We start from the raw sequence: 19,407 nt of genomic DNA on the forward strand, positions 1-19,407 counted from the left end.
GATCAGTGCTTTGTATCAAGATCATATAGTACTACTATGCTGCCACTTCAGAAAGTCCGTCCTATCAGGTTCACTGACTCTGCTGAAAGAATAATTCATTAAATCAACATGCTTTCTACCACAGCCACAGAGTGCTACAGCATAGTAAAGCGGAAACTGGCTTCAAATTAATGTCCTAATTATAAATACTTTAAAAGGATTAATAAAATACACAATTTAATGATTAATCAATTCTTAGATTTTTAAAGTCCAGAAAGTCTATAGCTTTGTTATAGATTTGTTCTGGTATACTACAACTGATACAATGTGTAGTTCTCATGTTTGTAACATCTATTATTTGTGTATTTGTCACTGGTAAAGTATTTAGAAGTGAAACATCAATATAATATTAAAACTGAGAACCTGTTCTACTCCATAGAGGTTCCTTCACCACATCTTTATTATACTGGTATCAAAGTCCTACCATTGCATTCCTCATATTGCCACTTCACTCTCTCCCCCCTTAGGGAAGAGTGTTTGTCAGTGCAGCATTTTGGTTTTCAATGAGAATTTATTCACTTTCTCTCCTGCAAATCTTAAAGACCATTAAGAGAGAGACTTGTATTGTTTCCTGCTCAATCTATTCCTTATCACTTTTTACATATGTGGAAATCCATGACAAAGTAAAAGCCCTGTCCTTATAATACCATCATCTGTTGCCATACAATGCTACTCTTAAACATGAGATTAATTCTGACAGCGCATGTGCAGACACAGCTCCCACTGGGAAACTAATGTTCACATACAAGTTAAAACAGCTGGCAATTCTGAATTTTTGATGATAACCATAATAAGTTTACTCCCGTTAACTTCCTCATCACCAAAAGAAGGTAATGCTGACACTTTGCTCTGGGATTTTGGTCAAGCTTCACCTCTATTAGTTAAACACACTCATAAATCACAAGACCAGATTATAAAAGTTGTTACACAGAGATAACAACCATTGTGAAGCATTTGTAGTATTATACAACAGCCTCATTTTAAAAAAAACAGCAATACAAAGCCCACATTATATGAAGAGTGAACTGGTTAATGGAGAAACATTAAAAAGTAGAAATCAGTGGGAAGCCAGCCTCCAACGGAGGTACTGTCTCATAGGATTTTGTGAGGATCAGACTGAGTCTTTACTACAGATCTAAAAAGCACAGCTGCTAAAACTGTGTAGATGACAAAGATTAAGAGAGTTCTATAAAGTGGAGGACTGTATTGTGAAGAGACTCAGACAAGCAACTGAGCAGAGCTCTTACCATGGTTGGGGCAAGGAGGGCTTATGTGACCATTAAGGGTCACCCTGGGATCCAAGCAACTGTTTTATCCTTGTGTACACTTTTGGTTAGGTCGTTAGCACTGGAGTATTGTGTTCTTTCTGGGGGTTTTTTAGGAGACAGAAGATAATAAAATCATAGAATAATCTCAGAAATTCATTTGTAAATTAAGGGAAATACCTTGCAGTGAAAGCTGTATAATACACATTTTGTCTACTATACTGTGGTTGGCTCTGACAGAAACTAATGACTACAAAACGAAGCTTAAGGCCTGAATTTGTATCTGTGAAGAGTATTAACATCTGGAATAAACTAAAGGAGGAGTCTGACTATTTCAGAAGTAATTTTGACAAAAACTAGATGCTGTTTGGAGGATATGCTATTGCTAAGCGCTTCAACTCAGTTCACTTGGTGATGATTTATGGACTAATATACTCAAGAGGTTAGAATAAATAATCTAATGGTCCTGTCTCACCTTGAATTCTTCACATTCTTCTTTACAGCAAGAAGAATGGTTTCAAAGATTAAAATACCAATGGATAAGATTGTCACAGCCCTTATTTTCTTGTACAAGGATATGTAGTCCCATCTCTTAACTCCTCATAGCTGCAGTAAGTCTTAATCTGATAGAGGAATAAGCTGCCTGTCTCTTGCTATAAGCAAGAGAACAGAAAAGGAGAAAAATGGTCCAGCTTTCTTCCCCTCTTGTGCAAGACTTGATGAGGACAGTCACAGGAAGCTGTAAGCTTCTGCTCATTAATGGAAGAGGGCATTTAGGCTCAAGGCAGGAAAACACTCTTCAAAAAGGCAGTCATGCAAAAGGCTGCAGCAGACTGTGACTTTGCTGCATTTTCCCTTCTGAGGACTATGTTTTTATAAGCCAAACACACCATCTCCACTTCATATGCTCTATATAGTTACATACGGTGTCCTCACACTCCTAGAGCTCCATGCTGTGAGGTGCTGAATGTCCCTCACAACCCTGAAAGGTGCACAGTGTGCAGCACTGAAACCTAAGGACTCAGTCTGGATAACCAGATTTCAGCAACAGTGCTCTGCAAAGTTTCCAAAAGCCACATTTCTGAAGTTCTTGAAACCAAGTTGAAGATACAGTCATGGATCCTATTAGAGCCTTTTATGGGTAAATATAAGATTTCTTACCATTTAGAGCACACTAACGACTGAAACCACCACATTAGATTAAGAGAATGTTTTCCTGGCACTTATAATTACAGAAAACAAATAATCACTCCCTGTTGTCAAATAAACAAGGCAGTATATCAGACATTTCTTTTTACACTAATACAACCGCTAAGACAAGCACTTAGCCTCATGCTTGCCTATTGAGCCACAGTTTAATTTGCCAAGGTGTCAGGTTTTCCTCTTGGAACAATCTTTAGGCCGTTCTGACAAGTCAGAGGCACTGACAGTTCAGTAAGCACGTAATTGTCCACTTACCCTCTTCAGTGAGATGTTTAGAACATCGATCTTTTCCTTTACTTGCCACAAGTATAATTGCTTTCCTTATAAACGTAATTTTAAACCTCAAACTTATATTAAATAAAAAAGAACTTAAGGGCTAGTTTGAGGTTCCCTTTTCCCATTGCTAGAATGCTACCTGTAAGGTAAGATACTCTGTTAAAAGTATTATAAAGGAATATACAAAAGCAGAGCAAAGGCAACATTGCTTCATAAGGCTATGCATGTATGCACATAAGTCTGTGCATGTATGTATACACACACAAGTAAAACACACTCAGATCACATATGCACTCCCTGAAGGAGCAGAGAAGAGCAAAATATAGGCTACGTCTAATCTAACATATCTACCTGTTCACAGATGGTTCAAAACCTCCATGACTAAACATGACTGGGGCTACCAGATTTGTCATTTAACTATAGCATACTGTAGCATACAAGAATCTCAAAACCAAAATCTGTTCTTGAGATACTTTTGAGATTCAAAGTTCATTTTTCCTCTTTCCTGCTTTAATTTCCCTCAATTTCCCACCTCCTAGGTAAAAAAGTTGGGAGGAAAAAAGCACAAAAATATTTCTTAAATTACTTTAATAATTTCTATCCCTATTCCTGATGTAAAAAAACAAACAATCAAAAAGGAGAGATGGCAGGGAGGAAATAGCAATATCCAAAAATATCAAAATGAGAGATTTCTATTGGAAACCAAATGAAAAATATATTTGTGCTCTTCTTCAGTCATTTTAAATGTCTGGGGATTATTGTCTTTTATGGAACTCCTCTTCAATTTTGATTAAACCACTGTTGATTTCCAGCCTTCATTGTAGTTCTTTAATGCACTGCTTTGAAAGTTTCTTGATCTTTGTGAGATGCTGAGTATTTGTGAGTTGGAATACAGGTGGATGTCAGCTCCATGCTCACATCAATCTTTAAGTGGAACAAAAATAATTGGGACAATAAGTCAACCACAGAAAACAGATTAATCTAATATAGTAATGCAGCCTAATTTTTAAAAAATTACTTCAATCTTCTTGTAGCACATTTTTTTGCATCTCATCCACGCAGCAGCAAAATTAGATTGATATTAAAGTAACACTAAAATGCTTAAAGATTGAGGTCCTGTAGGAGCTGATAGATTCACTCTTACAAACCTCATAGCTTACCATTAGGCCAAACACTATGACTAAAGCTTGCATAACAGTAACACTTTGAACACCCTACAGAGATTTTGTCATGCTGGTAACTTTGTGTGAAGGTATTACCTCTCAAGGTCAGGAGGATAAACCTTTTCTCCTTAAAAGTTTCTTTAGTGAAATAGTCCAGGAGTGTTATAGAAAGTCAATGGCCATTACCAAAGTGTCTTCATCCAGATGGATGCTTGGAAAGACATCAGTTCCCCTTGCTCTAGACCTTTGCACTGTGCGCTCAGTGTTGTGTTCACCATCCCCTCTGCCAAATCTGCCACATATGGTGGGTGTAAGAGACTGAATTGTTATCTCGAACCGTTTGCCTCAAAGATTGTTAGGTGTGAGGGACTGGACTGTCATCTCAAGGAACTGTGAACTGTTTATCTTGAGCCCTTTGTCTCTGAGATGGCCTGTTTAAGCACGACACTCCTCTGTTCATAAGGACCACTACCAGGCCATTGAGGCATCCAGGGGAGGAAACGGGGCTGGAGCTGATAAGATACTGGTTTCTGGTGTCGATCCCTCGAAGGTCGTGTGATAGATGAAACCTGCAGCACGTGACATCGAAATATGCCCTATAAAAACCCGTAGAGACAAGCCGTGGGGCTTTTTTCACCACCGAAGAATTGAAGATTGAGGACCAACAGGACACTGCTGGATCTGTGGTGGTGACCATCCTCGCAACTCCCACCACTGACTGCTTGCCTGAGGACCAACGGGACGCCGCTGGATCCGTGGTGGTGACTATCCTAGCAATCCTATCCTGACTGCTTGCTTAATTTCTGCCTTTTCTTCCATTCTATCCTATCGCCACTATTTTCCACTTTTGATAATTTTGATAATAAAAGCTCTTTTGGGTATACAGTATTTGATCTCGTTTGTGTCTTAATCTCGCTCTTGGGATCATATCGAAACCTTCCCCGACATTGGATCGGGACAGTGGGGACCACAGAATCCTGAAAATTCAGCAACTCTCACATCAAGCTGTCACTGATACTGGGGCTAAACAGAGCTTTTATGAAAAGCTGCACATCTGGAAAGCACAGAATCATGATTCATAAATTAGTACTACGTCAAAGTTAGGTAGGTTTTAATAGAAAAACATTGGAGCTTTAAGAGAGACCCATCTTTGGAAATATTGGTTGGACTTCATATCTGCCATTCTTATATTTGGGTGATATTCATGTAAACTGAGTATTTGGGAATTTTATGAGAAAATGTTATATACTGGATATGTTACCAGCAATGCACAGTTTTAAAGGTTTATACATAGTGATAATGAGCAATAGAAACCACATATAATCTAAACCACGTGTATCTATATAAACACATTCATTTTCCCATGATTTTTTTTTTTTTAAGCTAGGTGTTATAGACACCTTTGCCATTGAGAGACTTGTATATATTGCCAGACATCTTACTCACAGAAGAATGAGTTCGCTCATTCACTCTGGTTCATAAGAACCAACCACTCCAGCCAAAAACTAGTTCAGTATCTTGTTAGCATCCTGACAGCAGACACAATTTGATGCCTAAAGAATATAAGAAGAGGGCAAGTACATTGCTATACTTCTCTTCAGAATAACTTCCCCAGCTCTTACAGTCTGTAGCTTGAATACTTCCTGAGCCAGATGTGTTTTTTAATATTCAGCTGATATCAGTGTTGTTTTGCTCAATGGACTTCTCCAGTCTCCCAGTTCCACAGCTTAGCTTCACATTGGATAAAGAATCACCTCCTTTCACTTTGAATCTGGCAACTGCTAGTTTCATTTGATGCTCCTTTAGTTCTTTTACTGGAGGAGGCAGTGAATACCTGATCCCTCTTCATCCTCTCCATGCCACTCGCTAGGGGAATCAAAATCACAACTTAGGCTGGCAAAAGGGCCAGGAACCAAATAGTCATCATGAGCCAAGTCTGCTCTCTTGACATCCAAGTTGAGGAACATGACATGCAATTTTTCCAGATTGTTTCCTGAACCTAATCTTTCTGAAGAACAGCTGTACTGGAGTCATATACCCAAGTTATCTATTCCAGCAACTTGTCATTGTCAGTAGCTACAACAGGATGCTAAGGGAGAAGTACAAAAACATGGCGAACATTTCTCTCTTACGTGCTTTTAGCTTCTAGCAATCTTTACTTCCAACTTGATGTGGTAGTAATTGTGATGATATCAATACATTCATTATTTTAGATCCAGAAGCACTTCACACTGTGGGTTGCCATAGGCAGTTTGTGGCACAAAGAACAGACACATGTAGGTGGCAGATGAGAGCAGACCCAGCACTCCTGAATGCAGAGCTGTTTGCTTTTCCTGCACTGTGCAGTTAGCTCTTCACAGCTTAACCAGGGGGAGAGAGACAGACAGACAGAGGGATGATAAATTCTATTTAGAAGAAACTACTTTGTGCTCATAAATAAGATATCTTTTTTTTGCTTTTATGAAGTGTTAATCAATTCTGAGGCATCTAGAAATGTGCAGAATTGGTTGTTTCAAACTCAGCATTAGCCTGCAGGATCGCAGGAACCAACAAATATTTTTTCATTAATATGTCCAGCTTACTCATGTAACCACTTTGTGCACAGGCATAAAAATGCTGGTTTTGAATTCTCATAATCAACTCCAAAAGAGGAGCAACCCACAAGAATTGACAGTACTGAAGAAGAGTTTGCTAGCACATTCACACTGAATGAGACACTGGTAAGAAACTTCGTACAGAATTTGTCCAGGAAAGCATACTTCCATAGGAACGTTATTTGCAGTGAACCTCATTAAAAGTTGTTCACATTCAAAGGATAAGTCTTACTTCTCAATTCTAAGCTGCCGTATTTACCATCTGGGGTGCATAGCTCTCTGACAGTTCTGTACTCTATCTATTGGCACTTTATTTTTTTTAAATATCACTAAGCAATATTTTACAAGCATTTGCATTCTCAGCATAGCTGCACCCATAGTCAAAGACGACGTGCTTTGTATCTTCTCTTGGAAAAAACAGCTTCAGCATTTCTTGCAGCTCTATTTAATCTAAAATATGTAATTTTAAACCCAAAGTCCTTCTTTGTTACTGGATAGAAAAAAGACAGACCTGAGAAGTTTGGCTTTTTTTCAAGTTTGTCAGGATTTTTCAGGGGTTTTAATAATCATTTCTGGATATAATTTGCAAGTTTCCTTTAAAGAAGTCCCTGGAGTTAATCAGAAACAACTCCACTGAAATATTTGTTTAACAAAGAACCTTAATGTTTATGTTTTCATATAAAGAAACAAACCTAAAGATCCCTGCTGGAGGCAAATTTTAATTGCCACTAATTTTGCCAGAGAACTTCTCTATCTTGCTATTTAGTTCTTTTTCACTACAGCTGCCAACCATCTAAAGCTGGCTTGCTACAGCTCATCAGCATTCTTAAGCAACAACACACATACAGACTTTGTAAATCAGAACTCATTTTATTCATGCTGCATGCACTTCTAGTTGTAAAATATTAAAGCAGAACCGGTAGACAGGTGAACAGTTAAAGAAGAAACTAAAAAACCCAAGCAGCTAGATTCTGCTCAAATCAATCACACAAACTAGGGCCTAGAGTATACTGGACTCATTTAAAATGTCCATAAGTCCTTCCTTTCATCAGTGATGCTCTCATCTGAGCTGTCCCACTGAAAGGCCTCAACTATAGTCTAATCCACCATGGCATCACTCTTAATTCCTCTATTTTCAGCAGTTTCTTGATGTTCATAGATGTGGTGCAGATCAGTTCCTTAACAGAAAATTCTCATCCTTCTCCCACAAAAAAAAAGTGATTCCTCTTATTTATCTGAGTCCATCTTTGATTCCTTAGTGAACATAAAATTCAACTGAACAAATCTACTGCTACCACTGGAAATTTGCCAGCAAAGGTGGAAAAGGTTGGCCAAAAGTTTGTCGTCTTCATTGTATTTTAACTAGGTACTTCCCAAAAGGCTTTAAAATGTTGAAATGTAGAGAACAGATTTGAAGAACAGACTTGGAGAGTCAGAGCATGGCTGAGGTTGGAAGATTACCAGCTCCAACTACTCTATTCACCCTACACCACAAGTTAAAAGCAAAACAGACTGTTCTTATGTTTAAATGAAATTTCCTGGAATTTCCTGTATTTTGGTTTGCAGCCATTTCCTCTTGTCTTGTTCTCTTGTCCTGGGAACCACTGGGAAGAGTCTGGCTCCGTCTTTTCTTCTCCCATCAGATGTTTATACACCTTGATAAGTTATCCCTGAGCCTTCTCTTCTCCAGGCTAAAACAGTCCCAGCTCTCAGCCTCTCCTTGTATGACAGATGCTCCAAGCTCTTATTCATCTTCATGGTCCTTCACTGGACTTGCTCCAATATGGCCATTTTTCTCTTGGACCATGGAACCCAGGACTGGGGCATAGCACTCCAGATGTGGCCTCACCAGTGCTGAGCAGAAGAGAAGGATTGTCTCCCTCAGCCTGGCAACTCTGTTTCTAATGCAGCCCAGGATGCTGTTGGCATTCTAGCTGCAAGGGTGCATTTCTGGCTTGTTGCCCACCAAGACCCCCTAGGTCCTTTCCACCATTACATTTTCTTTTGATTTCATAAAACACAAGCACCAATAAATGTCTTGTCTGTTCATGACCTGCATTACCTGTAGCACTCTCTAGCCTCAAAGTGGCTAACAAATTCAATGTGAACTAAGTCAGTGAAAATGCTTTTAAAAAGCCTAGTATAGTTACAGTTACAAGAACACAACGATACAAGAGTAATTTTTATTGTACAGTTAATTTTGATTTGAAGTAGTAAGGCCTTCTGTATGGTTATAAGTGTATCTGCATGGTAATGTTTACATGGCAAGTTCATGCACTAGGCTGAGTTGTTAGTGCTAATAAATCAGGCATACCTTCTTCCATCAGCTAAAGATCCACTGGCATACGAAAATATTTTCCTGGAACAACAATTCCTAGGATTTCTCCCCCCCCCCACCCCAACTTAGTTTCACAGATAAGAGTCCTTAGCCAGAAAGTGACAAGGATAACATTCAGAGAATACAATAGCAAGGTCAGGGGAAGAGGAACATTCATCCTTATTTGCTTCAGTTTTGAAGGAAACCAAGTTCCTAAGTGCTTCAGTGTAATTTGTGGATGATCCACTTCAGTGTATTTTCATACTCAAATTGCCAAAGATGCCGAAGAACCGTCACAAGTTTGGTTATCCAGGCTTAATTCCCATTTTGTTGGGAACATGTGAAGCTAGTAACCAGTGCAAACAGAAACAAGAAGGCATGGAATTTTCTCCAACAGATGTTTAAATAGAGAACAGAATTTCAAATATAGATGTCTAGCAATGAGGATACTTAATTTAGAGAATAAATATTGTGCCAGAGTGCTTGTGTTCCTCTATTTTTGGCCATTCCCTACAGAAAATTAAATATTGCTGTATCCAGCCACAGCTCCCATTGCTGAATCTTGGAGCAAGTTTAGCTATGAATTCAGAGCCCTAGAAATACTCAGTCTTATGAGCTCTCCAGCCACAACCATTACTAGCAGCTCACCTTTTCCCATGACAGCTTGGTTAGTCCCCTTTCCCCAAATATTACAGTAATTCCAGAAAACTGATTTCATAAACCAGTTTCAGGATTACAGAATATATGAAAAACACAGGACTTTGGTTCCTATGTGCTCTTGAAAATTCTGCTCACACATGTTTCTTTGCTAACCTCACAGTGAATAAATGTGTTTCTAATTGCTCAAAAATAATAGTTTCTCCTGTGTACACAAAAAAGATAGATCTGAAATAAGAACTGGATTGTTAGGTTCATAGTCCTAAAACTGCCAACTAGGCATGTCTGAAATACAGGTTGATAATTACATTAAATACTAAGACAGAAAACAGTGTGAAGACAAATGCCGACAGTTTAAAACAAAGTTAAATACCTTTTTCTTCCCCAAGTCTTCTTTTTGCTATTACTTTAAGTGCGCTACTGATGATCCTTTCTGTCTCAACAGACCCAGGAGGACAATTATTTACAACTGATTTCCACAATTGCCAGGGACTTTTGGAAATCACATTCTCTAAGAACTTCAACATAGAACAGTGGAGAGAATCTGACATTGGAGCAATACACATTTATGCAGAACTGACAACCTCCCAATCACAGAGTGTTAGCAGAAGCAGAACTACAGTCTACCACCATCAAAACATTCATATATCCCTGAACATGACTACCTAACAGGGGTTCACCCCCTGCCTTGTGCTTGCACATGCACACAGGGGCTGCCTTCCTCTTTTTCCACACCTCCTCTACCACATCTTCCTTTTCACTATCCCATATCTCAGACTGACTGCGATGTTTGCCCTTACACCAGTGCTCTTATCATTCCCATTTACCCAGACTCCAGTTTCGCAAATGAAGAGTCCCTGTGCTCACGCACTCCGCATCACAGTCATTCTTTTGTCCCTCATGCTAGAGGGGGAATTTGTTCCCACTAACCTTCCCAGAAAGAGCCCTGGTTTTGCCCCAGTCCTCTCCTATAACAAGCCTTCTTATACCTCTCCCCATCAATGTTCCTTTACCTTCCCTCCTGCCTCTTGTGAAGGGAAGCCCATGTGGGATCCTATTTGCTATATACCAGCCTCTCCCCTTCACCCAGTTATTCCTTTAAGTCTCTCAGCATTCCTCTAAATCTTTCCCACACACAGCTTACACTCAACAACTTTGCGAGCTTCTCGCATCAAAGCCACCCAGTATTCCTCAAACCCAGCTTTGCTCAGCTATTCTTTATATCCTTCCAATAACTGTCCTTTTCCTTTGCACTCCATACAAGGTGTCTCCTTCTCCTGCCCATTAAGAGAGCCTATGAGGACTCCATACCCAGCCTCATCAAGGATTTCCCATCATATACTTTAAGCTATGGTTCTGCTTTCTGCAACTCCCCCAGCCCTTGCTTCTCTGTTTGGAGAGTTAAAGTATCTTTGAGGTTGCTAAAGCAAATGCATAGAAGACACCTGGGTCCTTCACTGTCTCTTAAGTTTCCCCCTTTTCCATAAAGCCAATTGTTGCACACCAATCATTTCCTGAAAATTTCCAGTAGAGAAGCTAATGTAGACATTAGCCTAGAGACACGATGAGCTGCAGAATTTCCTCACCCAATGTCAGTTTTACTGGCAAAAATCATAGTGACTGGGTTGTGGAGCTTTTGTTCTATTGATACATAGTACAGTCATTGTCAGAAGCTGAGAGTCCAGTAAAAGCCTTTTGCAGGTAGGGAATAACAGTATTCCTGTACAATTACAAATTCTTACGTGCCATAAACTGTACATAGCCAAACACTGCCTTCCCCCTTGACTTCAGTGGGGGCAATTAGGCTAATGCTAATTGTCTTTGCAAACCTCTCAGGGCTGTTTTTGTTACGAAACACCCATGCTTTTGGACATATTCTTGTGCAGTATGTGACCATTTTGCTTTTTCAGTTAATTGTGCTTGAGCTTAGTGTCATGAAAACAGCAGCCAAGAATCTTTGCTATATCCATGCTTCTCTTGTAGAGCTCAAAGACTAGAGGTTACTTCAGAAATAAGCTTTTACTACTACCATTATTCTGTCCATCACAGGTTACAGTTAAAAAGGCAAAACTGAAGGCACAAACGGGGCTGCTGCTTGCAGTTGAGCAGGCTGTGCATTTGAAAGACAGAAATAGGCAAGTTTTGCACTGTAGGAAACCATTTGAAAAAACATGGCACTGGGACATGAAAAAGAAAAATCCAACCAAAACCAACCAAAAGACATGAGAGGGGTGTACTGTGTATTCACAGTAGGATTTGCTGTGGGATAAGCCTTTGCTGTGACCATATACCACAGACTCATTCTCCTTACCTTGCAGAAATCACCAGCTTTAGCCTTCTTTTTTTTTTTAATTAAAAAAAAAAAATCTTCTCCAATATAGTACAATTTCCTTTTATCATAAATGTTATTACCTTTCACAGAAATAGACTGAAGTATCTTATCACTTATTTTATTCTTGCAGGGCTCTCTTCTCCTCTAGACTGCTCACTGTAGCTACAGACCTTCTCAGAAATGCTCCTTGTGGGAAATCTTCACAGCTGAGGAGAATAACAGAAAACAGTGAAAGGGATTGTTGGAGTACACAGTGCTGTCAAAAACTTACTGCCAAAGTCAATTTGCACAGGCACATAAAAGCTAGATCAGATTCAGAGTGGTAAGTACTTAACAATTGGAACTGTTTATTCCTCTCCTTCAATATTATCCTTTATTCTTCATTTAGATTCACTGTAGATTTTCTTGCCCTTTTTATATAAAAGGACATCCTAATTTGTTAAAACTTTGTACTCATGAAAAGAAGACACAATAAAACTGACAGCCCTCCAGTTTCATTTCACCTGTAGGAGATCAGCAAGAGCAGAGCAGCTCCACAAGAGATAACAAGACAGGAACCAAAGGTGACCACAACACTGGAAGCACCCCCACTCATCAGGGCACACTCCCAGAGGGTTTGAACATGGCAGGCAGCATGGCAATAATAACAGGGTCCATTAACAGTCCCAGGCAAGGCAAGGTAATGAACCAGGTCAAGGGTCCAACCTGGGGACCCACACAGGAGACAAGACCAGACACAGGGCTGGAGATAATGCTGCAATATGGGTCCAATAGCCATACAAGTGAAAGGACTAGGGACAAGCTACCTAAAATACTAGCTCAACATCCCTCAAAGAAGCAAGGCCAGAGACAGGACTGGAGACAGGTACTCCGATTACATAGCTCAGGCCAAGACCAAAGACCCAAGCCTGAGCTTAAATGGAGCTCCTGGGATCATGGGCAGAAGGCATGGCTGGAGGTCCCAGGTGAGGCTGGTCAGGGACATTAAGGACTATTAATGCCCTGGTGCCCCAGCCATAGTCAATGCTTGAATGTCAGGTTATCACCGGTGCTGGCTTTCTATACTTCCTTTATTTAAAACACCTTCAGCTTTGTTATCAAAGATCAACCTTTGTAAACTTCATCAATTTATTCTTGGGATTAAGCACAGCCTTTCAAATTAATTAGGTAGCACAACAAATGCTTGTGGAATCCAAATGCCCTGGAGGACTTGAAAGGAATGTCAAATGGGTTTGGACAGACTATTAAAATCAAGTCATTTGGGAGTGAACTGGAGATTTAAAAGTCTCCACTGTGACTTCTAGAGCATATTAGTGCTTTCATGCAAGAAGGCTCATTTTACCTTCCCCTCATTCCTTCACTTGCTGTCAAACTGTGCTCAGTTTCAAGCAATTGAAGCCATTATCTCACATCACAAGTGGAAGTTCTCTGATGATTTTAGAGCCTTGGATTTAAGACCTCATTCTTGCGGAAGTAAATTAGGCAGAACCCTGAAGCAAAGTGCTTCACACCCCATAAGCTCACGTTCCATTCAGCAGCAGTGTTCTGGCCAGAGCTGGAGATACTTGCTGGTAAACAAGGATAAGGCAGTTCCATTCCAAAAAGGAGCCTCCCTTTTCAGCATTTGACAATAGGAAACGGCCAGCTAGGGTGAATCACAGCACAGCAAGAAGTGGTCCCATATAAGGCACCTCATTCTACCCTGGTAGTGTTTAAAGATCATGAACATATCATTGAGGGACTGGCTTCCACTGAGAGGGAGAGATCTATAAGCCAGAAGCAGTCCTGCTCTGCAGACTCATTTAGGCTTGATTTTTAGCTCTTCCTATCTAAATCATTGTTTGGCTCAGCCTTTACCAGGCACTTGAGATGTCACACCAAAAAAAGGGATATACGCATCCATATTTCTTTGCCTCTGCAGCTCAGCCTGTCCACTGGATGGAATCCCTTGCTCTGTAATTTGGCTGGTGGATGGAGAGACTTAGCTTTACAGACCATCAGTCTAGTTTGAGCTGATGGGAATAGGAGAAAGGCAGTGGGTATTCTCCCATTCCATTCCAAGACTTGCAAGGGAAGAAGCAGACCTTCAGGTTTCATTAGTTACATATATCTGCAAAGCTTATTTTTCAGCAGGAAAAGCCTGTGATTCAGATACTCAAGCAATTTGTTTGCCTAGAATACCTCCTCTCCCCTCACCAACCAGTACCAGAATATTTTTGTTGCAGGCAATATTTTGGCACACCACATTTGCTGCAAGCAAACATAGCTTATTGGGAACACAGACCCCTTTTAAGAGACGGTTTTCATCTCATCTAAGAAATTACATGGCTGTCTCAGCTAAAAGTAGACTGATGTTAACATTAGCAGTTAATGTGTCAGCAAGCACTGCAATACCACTGCTCATTGTAAGAGAATGTCAAAGAAAGTGAAAAGGACAGCATTCATTGAGTGCCTCAGATGCATCAGAATAGGTAGAGATTTCTGCCCAGGTAATTAGTTCCGGTGTTGCAAAGGTAGACTTCTGGCTGAAATAGATACAAATGCTCTAGAAACAGGCCCTTTCACAGCCAGATTTTTCTGCTTGTTGCTCAGAGGTAGATAGGACAAGAAAACAGCTGAAAGTTAGGAGGGGATTTGCTGATTTTACACAAGATCAAATCAGGTGCCTGAGCCCATGAGTTTCTGTCCATCTTTTCTGTGTGTTCAAATCCAGAGTACAAACAAGGGAGTGAGAAAGCATTCATCTTCCCTTGACAGCCATTACATTTCTTGGTAAATACTCAGTAAAGTAAATCCATAAATATCGTCTGCCTAAAAGACCACAAGGGACCATCTTAGGTAAAAGTGGTGGGTTAACCTTGGTTGGCTGCCAGATGCCCACCAAGCCACTCTCTCACTCCTCCTCCTTAGCATCACAGGGGGAGAAAATAAGATGAAAAAAGTCATGGGTTGAGATAAGGACAGGGAGATTACTCATCAATTACTGTCACGGGCAAAACAGACTTGGCTTAGGGAAGATTAATTTAATTTATTGCCAATTAAAAATAGTGTAGGATAGTGAGAAACAAACCCCAAACCCCCAAAACTAAAACCACCTTCCTCCCACCCCCATCTTCCCAGGCCCAGCTTCACTCCTGATTTTTCTATCTTCTCCCCCTGCTCTGAGCAGCGCAGAGGGATGGGGAATGGGGGTTGTGGTTGGTTCATAATGCTTCAGCTCTGCTGCCTTTTCCTCCTCACACTGTTCCCCTGCTCCAGCGTGGGATCCTTCCTACAGGATACAGTCCTTCACTAACTGCTCCAATATGGGTCCTTCTCATGAGCTGCAGCTCTTCAAGAACTGCTACATCATGGGTCCTTTCCATGGGGTTCAGTCCTTCAGGAACAGACTGCTCCAGCGTGGGTCCCCCACAGGCCACAGGACCTGCCAGAAAACCTGCTCCTGTGTGGCTCCTCTCCATGGGCTGCAGTTCCTGCCAGGAGACTGCTCCAGCGTGGGCTCTGCATGGGCTGCAGCTTCCTTCAGGGCACATCCATCTGCTCCACGGGCTGCAGGGGGACAACCTGCTTCACCATGGTCTTCTCCACAGGCTGCAGGGAAATTCCTGCTCTGGTGCCTGGAGCACCTCCTCCCTCTCCTCCTTCTCTGACCTTGGTGTCTGCAGGGCTGTTTCTCTTCCATTTTTCTTACTCCTCTCTCACAGATGCTGCACAATGTTTTTCACCCTTTTTTAAATATCTTATCACAGAGGTGCTACCAGTATCGCTGATGGGCTCAGCTTTGGCCAGCAGTAGGTCCATTTTAGGGCCAGCTGGAACTGTCTCTCTCCAACATGGGGGCAGCCCCTGTTCTCTTCCCACAGGAGTCACCCCTGTAGCCACCCTGCTACCAAAACCTTGCCACATAAACCCAATACAGTAAGGTAGATGACAACGGAGGTAAGAAGATATAGCTGAAATAGGGTACATAAGATCATATATATCTGGCTTGTCTACAGCAGAAAATTACATGCAAATTGATTAGTGTTTTTCTTTAAAAATGGTAGAGCTTAATGAATATCAGAGTGGTAAAGTCAAAGAGAAAAGGATGTTCACTAACGCAAACATCCGGATCAACTTGCAGCAGCATGAAATATTCATATGAATTGACAGACCCAAAGAAGGGAAAGTATTTGTCTATAGGTAGGGCAACAATTTTATATGTCTGAGACAGCTATGAAAGAAAACCACATTAGCACAGTGGTGGGGCACTGCAAATCAAACATTCCAAGCAGAGACTGGAATCACTGTCTAGGCAAACCATTAGGAAAGCTTTTGGTTGCTTGGGAGAATGCCTCAGTAAAATATACATGAATTATTCAGTCACGTCCTTATGTTGTTAATGTTGTGAAAGTAAATACAAAAAAAGAAACCATAGTATTCTTGTTACTTACTTCAAGTCATTTTCAATACACTAGCAATGTGAATTACTTCTGTTAAAAAACAAAACGAAACAACAAAAAAAAACCCTAACTGAAAAACCCCAACAGTACAGATCAGAACTGTCATTTGCAAACCAGGTGATACAGGTACTGCAAGCAGACTGTAATACCAAATTTACCCACTGATCTACAGTACATTCTTGGCTGGCCACATCACCACAGTTCTAATTGCCTTCAACTTTTGCCTAGCACATCTATTTACTGTAAATCTTCAGAGAAGGTATTATTTCTGTAAAAGTGTTGACTTGGAAAGTAATACAACCCAAGAACCACACACATGCCTCATCAGAACTGCTTTTTCTGGGAAGGACACAACTCACAGAAAGTTTTTCATAGCAACAGACATACTTGATAGAAACAAACCCAGTTCAAATAGCAGGAGTGATAGGCACCACAATCTGCTATGTGCTTAACAAAAGCTTGGTATAATTCCTACTGAGATCAATGGAAAGATTCAAAGGAAATTATTGACAGCAGTGACTATATTCTGCATAAATTCTCATTCACATTCCCCCATATTTAAACACAGCAGGAACAGGCAGTTTGTCAGCTTTTGAGGAGGATAGTTAAAAAATGCAGAAGTTAGGGGTCCAACTTTGACACAAAGGGAGTGAGGTTAGAATGCTCATGTGCTTTTGCAAACCCTTTCCTAGTGAAATACATATATTTTCCCATTGTGCAATTATTTAGGTAATAAAACCAATAAATATAATTTTCTCCAAAGACAAATAAACCCCAAACTGTCAAATGTACTCTGGCATTTGCAACCCTGTAACTACATCTCAGCATCTCTTGCAGAAGGTCTGGAGTGTGCTCTTGCATGCCAAGTCAGTCCCACATTGCCCTTGGCTACATGAGTAAAATGGGCCGTGGTGTCTACAGCTATACAAGTAAGACCAGAGGTGGCATGGCCAGCTCATACCCTTCAAACTGCTTGGACAAAAAGAACTATGTAACACATGAATTCTATCCCTTGCATACTTTCAGGCCATGCCAACATGAGCACCTTTGCAGCTCAGGCTGGTGACACAGACTTCCTGCACTTCCATGCTGTTGGTACATTTATGCATTTAATAAAGCTAGGATAGGAAAACAGTAGAAACCTGTGTACTGCTAATCCCCACACTGGAGGTAACTGCATTTCCAGGACAGCTGGCAATCCTTTCAAACAACCATGCCCACAAAAAATAATCCAGTTAGGTAACTGAAGATTCTTCAGGTAGAACAACATCGTAGTATAGGGAAGATGTAGCTTAACCATGCAAAAGTTCTTGTTTAACAATGTTAGCAAAAAATCTTAGAGCTAGATGATTAATGAAATCATAGAATCATAGAATCATTTAGATTGGAAAAGACCTTCAGGATCATTGAGTCCAACCATCATCCATGCCCACTAAACCACGTTATGGAGTACCTCGTCTACGTGCTTTTTGAATACCTCCAGGGATGGTGACTCAACCACTTCCCTGGGCAGCCTATTTCAATGTCTGACAACCCTCAAATAGAAATAGTCCCCTTCATTCAACACAAGCTAAAATACAATGAGCTACCAGATATTCATTCAGTACTCTTAGAAGTTACATAAAGAATAGCTGCCTTGGGAAGTGGGAAGCTTTAATTAGTTTTTAGGCTGCTGTACCGCTCAAAGTTCAAATGAACAGTAAATGGGGTAAGAGTGAAGTATCTTATCAAAACACAGATTCCTAAAATCTTTGTACTAAAAGTGAGATACACAGAGAAGAACTGTTTGTTTAAGGGACAGAGAATATCAGTCAGGATGCCTCGCCTACATCTCTCATGACCAAAGGTCACCACTTTGGAGCTTGTAAGTACCAGTTTTTCACCACCGTCACAGTGTTTGAAATGAGACAAGGAAGACATTCACTGAAGGCACTACTTATCTATGGATCCTCCAGATTTTAACTATGTGGGCAAAGGGGCTGAGCTGATTGATTGTTTTTTTACCAAGGGAGCAGTGAACAAGAGAGCAAGAAGGGGAAACCACAAAAAAACAGACTGAAAAGCAAGCTCTAGAAATAGCCTGGATCAGCACTGAGCAAAAGCTTTTGGACAACACAAGCTGAGTTAGAGGTTTGGAATTGTAAGCAAAAACATTTCTCCTTGTTTTCTCCTTTCTTCAAAGAAACAGAATGGCCACTTATCAAAAATGAGGAAAAGGGTATACAGCCTGGGTGAAAATTCTGCAGAATTTGTAGACTCAGTAAAAGTAACTGTCATTTTCTCAGTGCCTTGTTGGTGCCTGGTAAAATGTTGCCTTGTGCAGAAGCTTCTATCCTATTTGCATGTAACACAGGAAGAAAATTCTACAGATAAGGCAAAGAAGAGGGAGGCAAAAACATACACCAGTGTGGGTGAGCTTTAAACATACAGTAAACTACCCAAAGGTAAGCACTATACGAATGCTTATTCTCACACAGTCTGGCTATGCAGAGAAAGGAAACATAAATGAGACAGAAAACTAGTGGAATATTACCCAAAACTTTACAGGGAAGTGGCCATGTGCAAAGCATATGCAGTTTACCAGGCATCACTGCCAAAATGCATTTGCACTCAATCTAGTGGGTGAATGGTGCCAAATAACCCTTCTGCCTACTGTCAGCAGAACGTAGGAAATGTTGAGAGGGCACTGGGGGACAGAAAGGAAGAAAAATACTACAAGCTCCTTCTGCTTCAGCTAGAATGCTGTTGAAAGTTATAAAATGTGTGGCAGAACTACTGCAAAATACAAATCTAGGGATGTAGCTGGTTACGCAGTGCTTAGAGCATGCGTTAGTAGGAAAAAGAATGTAAAGAAAGAACGTAAAGAATATGTTTTACTTTTCCCCTTTATTTTCTGTTTTGTATGTTTATTCCACCACATTCTTCTGTTTCCTTTCTCTGCTCTGCTAGCCTCAGGCTTCTTTCTAGCACTATTTTCATTCTAGAGTATTTCCTCCTCCTTTTTATTCTTTCTTGTGCTCCTTCTGGTTTTGAATTTATCTTGTTTTCCCATGGTTTCTTTTCATTGCCTTTCTCCTCCTGAATTTCTCCCCTCCCCGCTGCCTGCAGTTGAGTCAGCA

The sequence above is a fragment of the Harpia harpyja genome, chromosome 1 (genome assembly GCF_026419915.1).
Source record: "Harpia harpyja isolate bHarHar1 chromosome 1, bHarHar1 primary haplotype, whole genome shotgun sequence".
Classification (NCBI taxonomy): Eukaryota; Metazoa; Chordata; class Aves; order Accipitriformes; family Accipitridae; genus Harpia; species Harpia harpyja.